Source organism: Humulus lupulus, chromosome 8 (genome assembly GCF_963169125.1).
Source record: "Humulus lupulus chromosome 8, drHumLupu1.1, whole genome shotgun sequence".
In the NCBI taxonomy this organism is placed as follows: Eukaryota; Viridiplantae; Streptophyta; class Magnoliopsida; order Rosales; family Cannabaceae; genus Humulus; species Humulus lupulus.
Window position 1 is genome coordinate 21,565,208 of NC_084800.1, and position 19,246 is coordinate 21,584,453.

The 19,246-nt window shown below is 39.0% G+C and overlaps 1 non-coding gene and 1 pseudogene across 1 annotated transcript; one reads left to right on the forward strand and one right to left on the reverse strand.

Annotated features, from left to right (window-relative positions):
• Positions 1-5,174: 5,174 nt before the first annotated feature.
• Positions 5,175-19,246, reverse strand: part of LOC133795129 (uncharacterized) — a 130,292-nt pseudogene continuing 116,220 nt past the window's right edge.
• Positions 8,716-8,822, forward strand: LOC133799013 (small nucleolar RNA R71). The gene has a single exon (XR_009876222.1). It is a non-coding gene; the product is annotated as a small nucleolar RNA R71 (small nucleolar RNA).

The window sequence follows — 19,246 nt, forward strand, 5'->3', positions numbered from 1 at the left end:
CAATGTCCTGATCGCATAATGAGGAGGTGTGTACCTGAAACTGAAGTTGCTAGTATATTAGAACACTGTCATTCAGCTCCGTATGGTGGTCATTTTGGGGGACAGCGAACTGCAGCCAAGGTTTTTTAGTCTGGTTATTATTGGCCCTCCATTTTCAAGGATGCTCATGAATTTGCTCAAAAGTGTGACCGTTGCCAGCGTGTCGGCAATATTTCAGCAAGAAATGAGATGCCGCTGAATTGTATCTTGGAGGTAGAATTATTTGATGTCTGGGGCATCGACTTCATGGGGCCATTCCCTCAATCTTTTGGGAACCTCTATATATTGGTGGCTGTTGATTACGTATCAAAATGGGTGGAGGCCGTGGCTAGTCCCACAAATGATGCCAAAGTTGTGATGAAGTTTCTGCACAAGAATGTGTTTACAAGGTTTGGGGCGCCACGAGCATTAATCAGTGATGAGGGAACACACTTTGTCAACAAAATCTTGGCTGCTTTGCTAGCTAAATACAGTGTAAAACATAAGATAGCCACAGCATATCATCCACAGACCAACGGGCAGGTAGAGATTTCAAACAGAGAGATAAAAGGAATTCTTGAAAAGGTGGTGAACCCAAGCCGCAAGGACTGGTCTCAGCGGCTGGATGATGCACTTTGGGCATACCGGACAGCTTTTAAAACTCCTCTAGGCATGTCCCCTTATCGCTTAGTCTTTGGGAAGGCGTGTCATCTTCCCGTGGAGTTAGAACACAAAGCGTTTTGGGCATTGAAGAACTTGAATTTGGATCTCTCAGCTGCTGGAGATGCCAGAAAACTGTAGTTAAATGAGCTAGACGAGCTGCGATTGTTTGCCTATGAAAACGCCAAGTTGTACAAAGAAAAAACGAAGCGGTGGCATGATAGGAGAATCAAGGAGAAAGTGTTTGAGAAGAATCAAAAGGTGTTGCTGTTTAATTCCAGGTTGAAACTGTTTCCTGGAAAGCTTAAATCCTGTTGGTCTGGTCCGTTTACTGTAGTGGAAGTTTATCCTTTCGGAACTATTACAGTTAAAGAAGAACAATCCGGAAGGGAATTCAAGGTCAATGGACAACGACTGAAGCATTATTGGGGCGGAGAGGTCGATAGAGAGAAGACCTCTATCAGCCTGAGGGATGTTTGAAGAATGAAGTTTGGGGTTGCCTTATAATAATAATAATAAAAAAATAAAAAAAAAGGAGAAGGAAAAACAAAAACAAAATATAATAAAGGCAACCCAGAAAAGAAAAAAAAAAAAAAAAGAGAAAATATACATATAGTATAGTTATCAATAAATTTGTCAGGATGAAACTTAGAAATTGTTTTGTTCTTTGCAGGTCATCCAGTTGCTTGATAAACTGGAAGGAAGTTGAGAAAATACATCTGGGCAGAGGCGTTATTTTTCGGAATTGGGGAAGTTTGCCCAGTTGATACAGCATTCATTTAGCAATTTGGGGGCAGCAATCATTCGGGCACGGTGCTATGCTGAGGCCTTGCTATATCAATTGGGCCTAAAAAAAAACACGGAGATTTCGTATCGGGGCTGAGAAAGAAAGTCAAGTGGTCCAAAAAAAAAAATATCATTAGATCCACTCCCATTTGTGCTGAGAAAGAAAGTCGAGTGATCCAAAAAAAAAAAAAAATCAATCATTAGGTCCACTCCCATTTGTGTCTGTTTTTATGTTTTAGTTGTGTGTGTTTTTATTTCTGTTTTCATCATTACTCGAGGACGAGCAATAGGTCAAGTTTGGGGTGTTTATAACTCTAGGATTTAGAGTTATTCTTATAATCTTTGAACTTGCTTTTCAAATTAAAAAGAGTAATGAGTCCTTGTTTATTGTAAATTTGTTAGTTTTAGTGTATTATTCTCGGTAGTGAGTCCATGTAAGAATTAGTTATATTGTATATATAACTAATTCTTACATGGACTCACTACCGAGAATAATACACTAAAACTAACAAATTTACAATAAACAAGGACTCATTACTCTTTTTAATTTGAAAAACAAGTTCAAAGATTATAAGAATAACTCTAAATCCTAGAGTTATCACTTGACATGCTCTTCAAAAGATGAAAATGGTAGAGAGAAAATAGTGAAAAGAAGAGAAAAAAAATATGAAGTGTAGGAGAGGTTGAAAAGATGAAGAAGAGCCCCCCAAATGGTCTTACAAGACTCTATTTATAGGCAAAATATGGAGATTAAATTAATCAAATTAAAATAAATAAATTGATTAATTTAATTGTGTTGGGAAGTGGTAGGATAAATAGAGTAAGTGTAATGGTATTGGAAAGGTGAAATATTTGGTTGGATGGAAGATTAGTGAAAAACTAGGGTTAAAAAAATGAATTAGGAATGTTTATTTAGGTAAGAAAAAATAGGGAAGAGTGAATTGATATTTTGAGTGAAAAGAAAAAAACATTGGGAAGAAAAACATTGGGAGTGAATGCAAGGGCAGCAGCTGGCGGTTGGCTTCATGAAGGAGTGGCGTTGGGCCTGAGGTGGAGTGATTCGGTTGAGTTTGGAGCAGCTGGGGAAGCACTTGGCGTTGGGCCTTGGCTGAGGTCTTCAGGCCGTTGTGAGGATGCAGGAAGCCCAAGTGGGCGTGTGGGAAGCTGGATTGGGCCTGGGCCCGTGTGGCTGGAAGGAGCAGCTGGGAGAGGCAGGCTTCGGGCCTAAAGGCTGGCGGGCTGGGCCTGACGCGGGCCCAAGGGGGCTGGTGGTGCTTTTGTCTCAAAATTGCCATTTTTTTTTCTTCACTCTTTCTTGGCTCTTCAAGAACCAAAAATAAAACCATTTTCTACAAAATAAATATACATTAAGTCATGATAAAATATTTTTAATTATAAATAATGCATATAAATTTTTTGAAAATATTAATTATAACTTAATTTAAAATTTAAGTTCAACAATACCCATTTATTTATTTATATAAACAAAAAATATATAATATTTTACAACAAAATAATTATAAAAATACATAAAAAAATCTATAAAAATTAAAATGAAGCTAATAAATTCAAAAAGTAACTAAAACTTAATAATTTAATTAAAAACTTAAGAACTAAATCATTTTTAGCTTAAAAAATGTGGTAAAATAACTCTAATTTCTAGAGTTATCACACCCCCAAACTTAGAATTTTGCTAGTCCTCAAGCAAAAGAAAAATAAAAAACACACACATTTTTTTTTATTTGGTGATATCAAAAATGTCCTCAAAGATTGCACATTGAAAATAATTTATAAAAAATATGAATCAAAATTAACATTATGTAATTAATTCCATAGTCAATCTTGCTTTGAAAATATATTTTAAATTAGAAGTCCAAAACTATTTATCAAGTTATTATGTGAATTTTGGAAAAATTGTTGTAATAAACTATTTATTTCACATATTGTGATGAATAAATTTTTTTCAAAATTTCAATTTTTTTTAGCAAAATTGACCCAAGAATTAAACACAAAGCTTAAGAAAGATTCATATATTTTTTTAAATTAAAATCAAACTCAATCAAGGGTATTATCATAGGAAAAACAGATATCACCAAAAGGGGGGTTTTTTTTTTTTTGATAGAAAATAAAGTATAAAAGCACAAAACTATATATATATATATTACTAGAAAGATAATATTAAACATATATAAATATTTTTTTGTTTTTATAATTAATATATAAAATAGATACTCTACCATCCAATTTTTTGTTTTTTTAAAAAAAAAAAAAAAAAATCTACCATTTTCAAACACATGAAAGAAGTAACCATATAAACCCACTACCCCCAAACTTAATTTATGCATTGTCCTCAATGTATCAAAATACAAATATAAATTGAAGCGTGAAAGAGTTTAGAGTTTAGAATGGTCGTACCTCATCATGGAGCATTGTCAAGAGTGCAACAAAAAGGAAACAAAAATCAAAACAAGAAGTTAACCTAAACATAAATAAAACATACATTTACCAATAATTGATGAGAGAGATCAAGGACCATGGTAAATAGGATCCTCAAGAAGGATTTCATCCACTTTAGCAGTTTTCAATTCTAAAAATGGTTTCAATTTTTGTCCATTCACTTTGAATACATTACCATTATTAGGATTTTCAATTTCAATGGCTCCATGTGGAAAAACAGTGTGAACATGTATGGACCTACCCACCTAGAGCGTAACTTCCCCGGGAAAAGATGCAAACGAGAATTGTATAAAAGGACTTTTTGACCGGGAGAGAAATCTTTCCGCAAAATATTTTTGTCATGGTAAATTTTCATTCGATCCTTATATTTTTTGGAATAGTCATATGCATCATGTCTTAGCTCTTCTAACTCATTTAATTGAAGCTTTCTTCTCTCACCCGCTTTGTCTAAGGAAAAATTCAATTGCTTAATTGCCCAATAGGCCCTATGTTCTAGCTCAACGGGTAAGTGACATGCCTTTCCATACACAAGTCTATAGGGAGACATTCTAATGGGTGTTTTGTATGCAGTTCGATATGCCCATAATGCATCAATGAGTCTTAAGGACCAATCTTTCCTAGTTGGATTGACAGTTTTCTCTAAGATGTGCTTAATTTCCCTATTTGATATTTCAACTTGACCACTAGTTTGTGGGTGATAAGGTGTAGTGACTTTATGTGTAATACCATATTGTTTCATTAATTGCTCAAAAGATCTATTACAAAAGTGTGTACCGTTATCACTAATGATAGCACGTGGTGAGCCAAAACGGGAGAAAATATTTTCTTTCAAAAACTTAAGCACAACTTTATGGTCATTTGTGTGGCATGCAACAGCTTCAACCCATTTTGACACATAATCAACACCAACAAGAATGAACAAGTTACCAAAAGAGTTAGGAAATGGACCCATAAAATCAATGCCCCAAACATCAAATATTTCAACAATAAGGATAGGATTCAAAGGCATCATGTTTCTTCTAGTTACACTTCCTAACTTTTGACAACGTTCGCAAGATTTGCAATAAACATAAGTGTCATGAAAAATAGTAGGCCAATAAAATCTACATTGTAAAATTTTCAAAGCAGTTTTCTTACCACTAAAATGTCCACCACATGCATAATCATGACAAAAAGATATGATTTTAGTTTGATCACAATTTGGAATTCATCTCTTTATTATTTGATCAGGGCAATATTTAAACAAATAAGGATCATCCCACATGAAATTTTTCACTTCAGAATAAAATTTAGATTTGTCATGCTTAGACCAATGAGAAGGAATTTCACCAGTGACCAAATAATTCACAATGTCAGCATACCAAGGCAAAGAAGATATATGCATGAGTTGTTCATCAGGAAAAGTTTCAGTTATAGTGGTGGAGTCATTATTAGTCTCAACAACAATTCTAGACAAATGATCAGCAACAACATTTTCAAAACCTTTTTTATCTCGTATCTCTAAATCAAATTCTTGTAAAAGCAAGATCCAACGAATTAAGCGAGATTTAGCATCTTTTTTCGACAAGAGATATTTCAATGCAGCATGATCAGAATAGACAATTATTTTAGATCCTAACAAATAAAACCTAAATTTCTTCCATGCAAACACAACAGCAAGCAATTCCTTTTCAGTTGTAGAATAATTTAATTGAGCATCATTCAAAGTTTTGCTAGCATAGTAGATTACATGAGGTAACTTGTTAATTCTTTGTCCTAGAACAACACCAATAGCATAATCAGAAGCATCACACATTATTTCAAAAGGAATATTCCAATCAGGAGGGCGAATAATAGGTGCACTAGTCAAAAGGGATTTCAATATTTCAAAGGCAACATGGCAGTCATTATCAAAGACAAAAGCATTTTCTTTTCCCAGCAAATGACATAATGGGCGTGAAATTTTGCTAAAGTCTTTTATGAATCTTCTATAAAAACCGGCATGGCCTAAGAATGATCTAATTTCATTTATTGTTTTAGGTGGGGGAAGTTTTGAAATAAGGTCAACTTTTGCTTTATCAACTTCCATTCCCTCAGATGAGATTACATGACCTAAAACAATTCATTTTTTAACCATAAAATGACATTTTTCCCAATTAAGAACTAAATTCTTTTTTTTGCAATGAATTAAAACAAGAGAAAGATGGTGCAAACAGTCATCAAAAGAATTTCCAAACACAGAAAAATCATCCATAAACACTTCAAGATTTCTTTCAACCATATCAGAAAATATTGCAATCATACATCTTTGAAAAGTTGCAAGAGCATTACAAAGACCAAAAGGCATGCGACGATATGCAAAGGTTCCAAAAGGGCAAGTGAATGTAGTCTTTTCTTGATCTTCAGGGGCAATGGGGATTTGGTTATATCCCGAATAGCCATCAAGAAAACAATAATATGCATGGCCAGCTAAACGTTCAAGCATTTGATCAATAAAGGGTAAAGGAAAGTGGTCTTTTCTAGTAACATTATTTAGCTTTCTATAGTCTATACACACTCTCCACCCCGTTTGTACTCGAGTAGGGATTAATTCATTTTTCTCATTTTCAATAACTGTGATCCCAGACTTTTTAGGCACTACTTGGACTGGACTAACCCATTGACTATCAGAAATAGGGTAAATGATACCTACATCTAACAGTTTAAGTACTTCTTCCCTAACAACCTCTTTCATATTTGGATTTAACCTTCTTTGACATTCCCGAGAGGTTTTAGCATTTTCTTCTAGATGGATTCTATGCATGCATATGGATGGGCTAATTCCCTTGATGTCTCCAATAGTCCAACCTATGGCTTCCTTATGTTTTCTAAGGACATTTAACAATTTATCTTCTTGTTCTTTATCTAAAGCAGATGCTATGATAACAGGCAAGGTTTCAGACTCTCCTAGAAAAGCATATTTTAAATTTTCTGGCAAAGGTTTAAGGTTTAACTTTGGAGACTCGGAAATTTATTGAACATGATCTAAGGATGAAAAGGATTCAACTTTGGTTTCATTTAAGGGTATAGACTCTAACAAAGAATTCACATCATCATTAAAATCATCATTATGCAAGTTCATACCAAAGTATTTTTCACAAAAATCAAGTAAGTCATTTCCATCATCTTCACACATACTCTCTATCATGTTAACTCCATGCACTTCCTCACACTCAATAGATTTAGAAACATTAAAAACATTTAATTCAATAGTCATGTTTCCAAAAGATAATTTCAATACACCATTACGACAGTTGATAATTGCATCAGATGTAGCTAAAAATGGTCTACCCAGAATGATGGGTATTTGAGCATGAGCATTTTCAACAGGTTGAGTGTCAAGAACAATAAAGTCCACAGGGAAATAGAATTTATCCACTTTAATTAAAACATCTTCTACAATACCTCTAGGGATTTTCACTGAACGATCGGCTAATTGAAGTGTTATAGAAGTTGGTTCTACTCTCCTAGACCAAGTTGCTTATACACAGAATAAGGCAGTAAATTCACACTAGCTCCTAAATCAAGTAAAGCTTTGTTAATAAAATGATCGCCAATGATGCATGAAATTGTTGGACAACCGAGATCTTTATATTTCACAAGGCTTTTATATTGAATTATGGAGCTAACTTGTTCAGTTAAAAACGCCTTTTTTGGAACATTTGTGTTTCTTTTAACAGTGCAAAGCTCTTTTAAGAATTTAGAATAGGCAGGAATTTGTTTAATGGCATCTAAGAAAGGAATGTTGATGCTTACTTGTTTGAAAACTTCTAAGATGTCACTATATTGGTTGCCTTTCTTGAGTGGAATTAATCTTTGTGGAAAATGAGCTTTTGGGATGGAAGGAAGGATTTGAGCATCATCTTTTGAAAGGTCATTTGTGTTGGAACTTTGAGGTTGGCTTTGGTCTTTTTCAACTTGAGGTATGTAATCGGGTTTGACAATTTGTTTTCCGGACCTAAGAGTTGAAATAGACTTAGCTTCTTCTTTATGACTAGGAGCTCCTATTTCATATTGGCCTTTAGGATTTGGGATGGGTTGGCTAGGAAATCTTCCTTTTACTCTCTCTGTTACAGCATTAGCAAGTTGACCCAATTGTGTCTCAAGTTTGGCAATGGATTGAGACTGATTTTGTAAGATTTGTTGGGTGGATTGCATGAATTGTTGCCAGGTGTCTTCTAAGGAAGGTTTTCTTTGTGGAGGGTAAGGTTGACTTGGTTGGGCATGATTTGGATTTGGCATGTGGAATTGGTTTCCTTGATTCATTTGTGGTTGGTTTTGTCTCCAGGAAAAATTAGGATGGTTTCTCCAATTTGGATTGTATGTGTTGGAAAATGGGCTATCAGAATAAGGTTTTCCATATGAATGTAAAGCATTAGCCTCTTCAGAAAATGTTTCAATAAAAGAAGGACATGATTGAGCACTATAACATGAACTAGAACATAAAGAACAAACATCTTTTTTAGGTTGCACATGAGAATTCATAGATTGACTTATTACTAAGGCTTCTACTTTTCTTGCTAATTTATCAAATGATGTTCTTAAATCACTTTCTTCTTTTATTTCATATTTTCCTTCTCTTTTCGGTGAAGGGTTGGCTCTAGACCTAGGCTCAGAATAATTCCATTGTTGTGAATTAACAGACAATTCTTCAAGAGTGTCCCAAGCCTCTTGCCCTTGCAATTTTAGAAATTTTCCGGTATGCATAGATTGAATCATTTGTCAGTTGAAGGGGTTAAACCATCATAAAAATATTTTACAAGTCTCCATTTTTCAAAACCATGATGGGGACATTTTAATAATAGATCTTTAAATCTATCCCAACATTCATAAAATTCTTCGTTATCTTTTTGATAAAATTCGGAGATTTCTCTTCTTAAACCATCAGTTTTGGACATGGGGAAAAATTTAGCAAGGAATTTATTAAAAAGTTGATCCCAAGTAGTTATGGTTCCAGTTGGAAGTGAGTTTAACCAAGCTTTGGCTCTATCTTTTAAAGAAAAGGAAACAACCTAAGTTTAACCGACTCATCTGAAAATTTTTGAAAACGAAAGGTTGAGCAAATTTCCAAAAAGTCTTTTACATGCATGTATGGATCATCTCTTTCTAAACCATAAAATGATGGTAACAATTGAATGATTGATGGTTTAAGTTCAAAATGAGTGGCATTAGTAGTGAGCAAAACAATGCATGACAGAGCATTAGATAAAATAGGTGAAAAGTATTCAAGAAGAGTTTTTTCTTGCACAACATTAGGTTATTGTTCCATTATGCTTAAACTTTCAAAAACACTTTCAATTTCACGTAAAGACACTAATTTTTTCACCAAACGATTTTTTGAATTACGATGCCAATGATGCATACAATGTCACAAATTTCACCAAGTAACACAAACAATCACAAGAAAACAAATTTCTGATGTGGAAGATCAGTTAGAACCGCAACCACAGAGCATACTTATAACAAGAAGAGATTATAATATTTATATATTTTTTTTTTTGTTATGGTTTTTTTATTTTTTAAAATTTTCTTTTTGGTTTAACTTGTTCCCAGGCCTATTTGATTCCACTTACTCACAACTTAATAACAACTCCCCGAGCTTAATTAATAAGCGTGGATGGGAACTTTGCCAAATTTCCTTTAAGTAAAAATTGCTTATGTTGAAAAAACAAGCTTTGTTTTTTAGTTTTTTTTTTCAAGTATTTTCTTAAATAATAAAATTACAACTAATTAAATGCGATAATTAAGAAAAAAAATGACAATAGCAATAGTCAATAGTTATATAAAAATTATGAGGCACTAATGCCATCAACTAAATGATCAACAAAAAATAAAAGCAAGGAGGCACTAATGCCATCAACCAACACTAATAATAATAATAATGATAATAATAATAAAACTTAGGAGGCACTAATGCCATCAACTAAGATAATAAACAAAAATAAAAGCTAGGAGGCACTAATGCCATCACTAGAGGAGATAGATTGTTCAAGTATGTAGGAGGCAAAAAATGCACTCAACTATCAAGTATGTAGGAGCCACAAATGCACTCAACTAAAAAACATAAAAAGTAGAAGAAAAAGAAAAAGGGTTAGGAGGCACAAATGCACTCAACTAATAAGTATGTAGAAGGCACTAAATGCCATCAACTACCAAGCAATATATATAATATAATATATAACAATATAAATAAATATATGTATAACTTTCTTTTTTTTTTCTTTTTCAATTTTTACTCTTTTTTTTCGACTTTTTTTATAGAGATATATATTTTTTACTTTACTTTTTTTTAAGATGATAGTGCAAATAAAAATAAAATAACTAGTAGAAGAATGTTACTTACCTTGTAGAAAGATCGTTTCTTTCTAGCAACTCCCCGGCAACGGCGCCAAAAACTTGTTGAACCCAAAAGATGGTGTTTTAATAATTATACTCGCAAGTGCATGAATCGTTTCAGAATATAATGTTCATGTAAGTACGAGGTCGAACCCATGGGATTTGACTAATATCAAAAGAAACTATTTCAAATAAAGCAAGAAGATTCTAACCTAGATCCAAATATTTTATGAGATTTTTCTTTAGAAAAATAAAAGACAAGTAATAAAAAGATTAATGATTAAATAGAAAAATGGTTTTCAAATGAGATATGTAAAAAAAGATTATTAAGATATTAGAATCCACAAAATGTAAGTTCAATAATATTTATAAGTATATTGATTCCCAAGTTTAGATATAGTTGAAATAAATCACACTATATTTTTTTCAAAATACATTTTCTATTCAAGCACAAGTTACTTTTTAAAAAAAGTAGGATTTTTCTTCACTTATATAAGATATAATTTCTAAGCATTAGTTGTGTTACAACCTAATGAAACTACAAAACATCAAAGAGATTATGTTTAGGAAAATATGATACTTATGCTCTAAGAATTAGATGTGAACAATTTAATGAAAAACATTTAATCAAAGAATATCAGATTTTTGCATAATGAAGAGCTAAGTGTAATATGCTTTAACAATCAATAATAGATGAAAAATGCATATCTTTGATAGAAAAATCCATAAACAATGTTGCACAAATGGGAAATCGACATACAATAAAAAATACTATCTAGTTATATTTTGCTTCATCATCATCTTAATAATCTTGAAAAAGATTAGAAGCTCATAACTAGATTGAAATAAAAATTACAAAATAACATACTTGACATGCTCTTCAAAAGATGAAAATGGTAGAGAGAAAATAGTGAAAAGAAGAGAAAAAAAATATGAAGTGTAGGAGAGGTTGAAAAGATGAAGAAGAGCCCCCCAAATGGTCTTACAAGACTCTATTTATAGGCAAAATATGGAGATTAAATTAATCAAATTAAAATAAATAAATTGATTAATTTAATTGTGTTGGAAAGTGGTAGGATAAATAGAGTAAGTGTAAGGGTATTGGAAAGATGAAATGTTTGGTTGGATGGAAGATTAGTGAAAAACTAGGGTTAAAAAAATGAATTAGGAATGTTTATTTAGGTAAGAAAAAATAGGGAAGAGTGAATTGATATTTTGAGTGAAAAGAAAAAAACATTGGGAAGAAAAACATTGGGAGTGAATGCAAGGGCACCAGCTGGCGGTTGGCTTCATGAAGGAGTGGCGTTGGGCCTGAGGTGGAGTGATTCGGTTGAGTTTGGAGCAGCTGGGGAAGCACTTGGCGTTGGGCCTTGGTTGAGGTCTTCAGGCCGTTGTGAGGATGCAGGAAGCCCAGGTGGGCGTGTGGGAAGCTGGAGCTGTGGGCTGGATTGGGCCTGGGCCCGTGTAGCTGGAAGGAGCAGCTGGGAGAGGCAGGTTTCGGGCCTGAAGGCTGGCGGGCTGGGCCTGACGCGGGCCCAAGGGGGCTGGTGGTGCTTTGGTCTCAAAATTGCCATTTTTTTGTCTTCACTCTTTCTTGGCTCTTCAAGAACCAAAAATAAAACCATTTCCTACAAAATAAATATAAATTAAGTCATAATAAAATATTTTCAATTATAAATAATTCATATAAATTTTTTGAAAATATTAATTATAACTTAATTTAAAATTTAAGTTCAACAATACCCATTTATTTATTTATATAAACAAAAAATCTATAATATTTTACAACAAAATAATTAGAAAAATACATAAAAAATCTATAAAAATTAAAATGAAGCTAATAAATTCAAAAAGTAACTAAAACTTAATAATTTAATTAAAAACTTAAGAACTAAATCATTTTTAGCTTAAAAAATGTGGTAAAATAACTCTAATTTCTAGAGTTATCACTAGACTAGGTTCCCACGACCTGGGCTGTTAGACACTATTGCACACACCTGGGACCCGCACTATAACAGTGGCGAGATATCATGGGAGCGACGCGGATGGGTACGCGGTTGCTTTTTATCATGCCCTCGGACATCGTTCACCTGGGTGGGACCAGCCTGAGGCTTGGTCCTTTTTCTTATACCCCCGGACATCGTTCGTCTGGGGCGGGACTAGCCTGAGGCTTGGTCCTCTTTGCTATACCCCCGGACATCGTTCGTCTAGGACGGGACTAGCCTGAGGCTTGGTCCAACAGGGTTTGTATCCCCCAGACCTTGTCGGTCTGGGTTGGGACTAGGTCTGAGCCTTGCGCCCCGCCTGGTATTTGTTCATACCGGAGATACCCCCAAGTGAGTGGAGACTTGTCTGGGGTCACTTGAGTAGAATTTTCATTGTCTGATAATATTTCTTTATGGCGTTTTGTACACGCCATTTTGATTATTCAAGGAATCGCTCTGAGGCATACATTATTTACAACGAAAATATAAAAATGGAACATGTTCTCCTGACTACTGATAGTATTTACGGAGATGCTCCGCGTTCCAGGCTCTTGGGACTTCCGTGCCATCGAGCCGTTTTAAACAGTATGTTCCGAGGCACTCTTCGTGCTGGATTTCGTATGGCCCTTCCCAATTCGGGCCCAGAACCCCTACTCCCGGGTCTTGGGTAGCAGGGAAGACTCTTCACAGGACCAGATCGCCAGTTTCGAACCTTTGGCTTTTTACTTTTGAGTTGAAATGTCGAGCGATCTTGTCTTGGTACATCTTCAGTTGTACTTGTGACTCTTCCCGGATCTCTTCGATGAGATCTAGGGATTCCTGGAGTAAGGCGTGGTTCTGGGCGGGATCGTACGTGTCTCTTCGGTGGGACAGGATGGTCATTTCAATGGGGATGATGGCTTCACATCCGTAGACCATGGAGTAAGGAGTGTGCCTAGTAGATGTCCTTTCGGTGGTCCGGTAAGCCCATAGCATGCGGGGCAACTCCTCGGGCCACTTGCTCTTGCATGCTTGGAGATTTTTCTTCAATGTCCCTTTCAAGATTTTGTTGACGGCCTCTGCCTGCCCGTTGGCTTGAGGCTTGGCGACTGCAGAGAAGCTTTTGATGATACCATGCCTTTCACAGAAATCCGTGAAGTGGATGCTGTCGAACTACTTTCCGTTGTCGGATACAATCTTGTAAGGGAGCCCGTACCGACACACGATATTATTGATGATGAAATCCAGGGCCTTCTTCGAGGTGATTGTACTCATGGGTTCCGCTTCAACCCATTTAGTATAGTAGTCGACAGCCACGATGGCGTATTTCACCCCTCCCTTCCGGGTCGAGAGCGATCCTACCAAATCGATTCCCCACACCGCGAAAGGCCAAGGACTGGTCATCAAGGTTATTTCTCTTGGAGGGGCTCGCGGGACCTTCGCATACCTTTGGCACTGCTTGCACTTGCGGACGTAATCAACACAGTCTTTCTTCATGGTTAGTGTAACGCCCCAACTCCTGGGACCGTTACGGTGTGCCTTGTAAATAGTGCTAAACTCGTTAATCGAGTCATTTGGCCAAAATCGTGATCTAAGTATGATTAGCGGTTTAGGGATTAAACATTTTGGTTAAGATATAACGTTTCACTAGACCGTTTAACATATTCATTGGGATCCCGAAAATACAATTCAGAGTTTATTACAGAAAATATTTACAACAGGCCGTTCTAAGCGGCAAAACAGGGTTCAACCCTAGTTCCACTTTAAACCTCGGCCGTGACGGACGAGCAGCTGCATATGTACACGTCATCACCTAAGCCCTCCAACTCAAGGATGGTCTAGCTTCCTCTTGCCTTTACCTGCACCACATAGCACCCGTGAGCCGAAGCCCAGCAAGAAAACATAACACTTTTCATAAACATTATCAAATAATTATCATTATAATCACACTGAATATAAAGCTTTCAAACCAATGGGTGCACATCACATGATTCTAGCGGGAGAGTGGCTGTTACATAAGCCACTAGCCTCCAAGCTCTCTTTTCTAGCGGGAGAGTGGCTGCTAGGTAAGCCACTAGCCTCCAAGCTCTGTTTTCTAGCAAGAGAGTGGCTGATAGGTAAGCCACTAGCCTTCAAGCTCTGTTTTCTAGCAAGAGAGTGGTTGATAGGTAAGCCACTAGCCTTCAAGCTCTGTTTATTCATCGACCCTCAGGGTCGGTCAGGCATTAATGCTCCTTGAGTCATTAAATGCTAGTAATCGATTAGATCTAATCTCTGTTGGCTTGCGTGATTCACGCTAAGGCCGTTCTGACAAGTAAGTCAGCGCTTCCTGACCTGTGTCCAGTATCACTACCGAACCTGACAAGTAAGTCACAGCTTCACAGCTGATACTAACACTTTTTTCGATCTGACTAGTTAGTCAGTACCATACACAAGTAAGCAATGCTATCAATATGTATCATATGCCAGTTATCCAAGAATAGGGCATTCAGCATGCTTACTAAACAGTTTCTAGCACAGTCATGATCATGCACAAACTCAGAGACTCAAGCTCTGACCAATCTCATATTCATCGTTCATGGCATGCCCTATCACATGTTTCTCGTGCATTACATGCATCACACTTAATTATCCAGCATGCCTCAACAACAGTCATATGCAAATGGGCAAGATTTTCCAAGCATTCATTATGCTAACAATGTTTACATTTAAACATCCAACATGCATCAATCATAGCCATGCATGTCATACTCAATAGCCAATCAAAATGCATCATAATAGCCATGCATGTCATGCTCAATAACCAACCAACATGCATCCATAATAGCCATGCATGTCACATATACACAGGGTGCAGTTTTCTTACCTCAGATTCGAGCTAGTACCAATATAAGAACGATCCTTGAGAACGATCAACCTTTAAGCCCTTAGCGGTCACCTAATCATAACCAAGTATGAAACACCATCAATAACATGATAATCAAAGGTTTCACACCAATATCTAGCCCCCAAGAGATCAATCCAAACTAATCCAAGTAGTAGGGACACTCCCGAGGCCCATAGCTAAGTTCCCGGGGTCAAAACGAGCAAACGGGGTGAAAACAGGGCAAGGGCTGCGGCCCTAGCACCTTGGGCCGCGGCCCCTAGGGTTCTCTAAGGCAAGGGCCGCGGCGCCCTCCATCAAGGGCCGCGGCGCCCAACAAGGCTCACTTCCAGACACCTGCTTCTTCGAACCAGGGCCGCGGCGCACAAGAATAGGGCCGCGGCCCCCAACCCTGGGCCATTCCCAAATGCGTTTCAAGCACTCCAAATCCTCCAAAAACATACCCAAACATTCTCCAATCATCAAATCAAAGTTCCCAAGCTTCCCAATACTCCAAAACCCCCAAAACCCAAAGCTCAAACCGACCAAAAACTCAACAATTAACAAAGTCCAATTCTAAGCTTAGAAACTTTAGAAACTTAAAACCTCAAACTTAGATTACCTTTGATTGGGTTATTTCTCATCAAATCCTTCGATTAAGAAGCTTCTAATCTTCCCTAGGATCGCTATGCCTCGACCCTCGCTTGATTCCGACTCCCAGAACTCAAGATTCTCTCAAAAAGGCTCAAACGGTAAAACAGACTGTTTTGAGAGAGAACGAGAAGTTTCTAACGTATGTTCTTATCTGTAAAGCTACTTCAAGCTTAAGTAACCTCAAATAAAACCTAGTGCTTGGGGTCCCGAAAACACCCCCGGGGACACTATAGTCAAAACTTCCAGAATTTCACCCTGATCTCAAATATTCCCAATCTATCACCAAACAAACATTCCTATTACCCCATAATTGACCCCGTTATGATAAAACCGCTAGCTCATAATCTAAGATCGTCTCATGCCGCATAGCTCGAATATATCTCCATACTAACGAAATCTCATTCACATATTACAATATGCACCCAATTTTCAAATATGCCCTCAGCAGGCCAAATTACCAAAATGCCCTTATCATTAACATATAAGCCCATATGCATGCATTCACCATCATATAATAATATAATTCACATCAACATGCATATAATCATTAAATACTATAATAAATCAATTATGGCCCTCCCGGCCTCCTAATCAAGGTCCTAAACCTTATTAGGAAATTTGGGGCATTACAGTTAGCCAGAAATATCCTTGACATAGGATCTTTTTGGATAGACTGAGTCCAGCTGTATGGTCTCCGCAGAAGCCTTCGTGCACTTCGTGCATGATTGCGCTCAGTTCGGTCCCGGACACGCATCTAAGGTAAGGCATGGATAACCCCCTGCGGTAGAGTTTTCCGTCCATCATGACGTATCTGTGGACCTGGCACTGAAGCTTCCTGGCTGTGGCCTTATCTGCTAGTAACCTACCCGTTGTCAGATAGTGGATAAAGGGCCCCATCTAGGACGCAGAGTGGTCAACAGCGTTGATCGCGGAGACTCAAGATCTTGGTTTGGAAACTGGTATGCTCCTGGTCTGCTACATTCATAGAAATCTGATTGTAGCTAGAGTAAGCGTCCATGAAACTCAAGATCTCGTACCCGGATGTCACATCCACCATCTGATCGATCCGGGGGAGCGGGAAGCAATCTTTAGGGCAAGCTTTGTTGAGATCCGTAAAATCGATGCACATCCTCCAAGTCCCGTTCATCTTTGGCACCAAAACTGGGTTGGCTAGCCATATGGGGTATACAGCTTCGCAGATGAAGTTGATCGACGACAGCTTTTCGACTTCCAGCTTGAGGGCCTCGGCCCTCTCCGTTCCCAAGGGCCTTCGTTTCTGTCGGACCGGGGTCGCGTCTGGGTCGATGTTCAATGCATGGCAGATGATGTTACAGTCGATCCCCGTCATATCTGAATGAGGCTAGGATATCCTAGTTCTTCTTTACTTGGGCAATGATGGCGGCTCGGACCTCTGCTGGCAGATTTTTCCCAACTTGGATTACCCTGGTCAAAACGGTGTCACTAATGCACACCTCCTCAATCTCGTCCATGGGTTCCAGAACGCGGTCGTTTCCTATCCTCGGGTCCAGCTCGTCCTCCGCCTGAACCATTCTTCCAGCCAGGGGAGGAGGAACCGGGCCGACGACTTCCTTGAAGGGTTCCTCCCAGACCATGTAGATTGGTCGGGCGGACACGTGGTAACATTTTCGGGCGCTCTTCTAATCTCCCCAGACTGTTCCCACCCTTCCGTTATCGCAAGGGAATTTCATGCAAAGATGACAGATGGAGGTGATCACCCCGAACTCGACTAATGCGGGCCGACCGAAAATGACATTGTAAGCAGTGGGGCAATCCACTACTACGAATGTGCAGAACTTGAATGAGTGCTGCAACTCGCTCCCCAATGTTACGGGCAACTGGATTTTTCCCATGGGGAGTATTGCGTCTCCGTTGAAGCCGTAGATCTGGGTTGGGCATGATGCCAGGTCCGCTTCGGTCAAGCCAATCGCGGCAAAAGCGAGCTTGAACAGAATGTTGACAGAGCTTCCGTCGTCCACCAGCACCCGAGACACTAGCTTATTGGCGATCTGAGCGTCTATGACCAGAGGGTCATGATGCGAGAAATGGACGTTACGAGCGTCGTCCTCTGTGAAGGTGATAGGGAGGTTCATCAGCTTCGGGCGCTGAACCGGGGCCTAGACCAGAGCGCACACCTCCTGATCGTGGTCAAGCTCGCTAATGTAGCATTTTTTATCATTCCTGGACGGCCCTCCCAGGTGAGGCCCATCCGAAATGGTGGCCACATGGCCGTCCACTCGGGGGGCGTCTCGAATGGATAAGGCATTCCAGGTCCGAGTGTTTGCACAACGGGGACCCCGGACCCTTTGCATATCCTCCCTGAGGCAGATATGCTCCAGGCACACCCGAAACCGTGGGTTGTCTAGGGACTGCTGACAGACCTGGGACTCCCACGGGCATCCTGACCCACTGGTGGAGATGCCCCAGCTTGATCAAATTCTCGATCTCATCCTTGAGCTGTCAGCACTCTTCAGTCGTGTGGCCCGCATCCTTATGGTAAGCTCACCGTTTGTTGGTATCTCTCGGATTCCTCCCTCCTTTGAACATGGGGGTAGGCTTCCAGTAGTGAACCGCCCTTTCTGTGGCCAAGAAGATGTTTTCCCTAGTGTCCACTAAGTTGGTGTACTCCAAATACTGGGGCTCATAGGCCCTCTTGCCTTTCTTAGCCAGCTTAGACCGATTTTGGCCCTTGCTGGACCTCTTCCCCTGGGAGGGGTTTACACTCGCCTCAGTTCCCCCTGCCTGGGACTGCTAGGCTCCGACGGGGGCGGCACTGTACTTGATCAGTGCGGCCCCATATCCGGAAAAAGGGGCGGACTGGATCGGGGCGCATCCCGAAGAGGAAGGACCGTACACTGTTTGTGTGGTGAAGGTCACCCCGGGCGTAGCCGCCGATCCTGGGGCAATCGAGGGAGTAACGTAGGGTTGTGCCGAGAACTCACCTCGTATCCTGGGAACGCCTGGGCCTTGGGCTGCCACCCGAATGCCAGGATCTGCGCCTCCTCCCAGTTGATGAATCCCCAGGCCCTCCTTATGAATTCCTCTAAGGTAGCTGCCTTGCTACGCTGCATGTCATCCCAGAGGGGGGACCCGGCCCAGATCCCGGATTGCAATGCCACTAGGCGCTGCCCATCGTCTACCTTGGTCTTGGAGGCCTCTTCGGTGAAACGCTGGATGTAGGCCCTTAGTGTCTCCGCGGGGAGCTGTTTAAGGTTGGCGAGGGCACTGATTTGCATGTCCATTCTCATGGCGGCCACAAACTGTTTGTGAAACGCCATCTGTAGCCCTGACTAGGATTTGATGGATCCTGGCTTGAGTCTCTTCCACCACTCCTCCGCGGGGTCGCCTAGAGTGATCGAAAAACAGAGGCACTTGCTGTCATCACTAACATGGGCCACGGTCATAAGTCGGTTGTACCGGGACAGATGATCCCTGGGGTCGATGTTCCCGGTGTAGGCAGTGAGACTCGGCA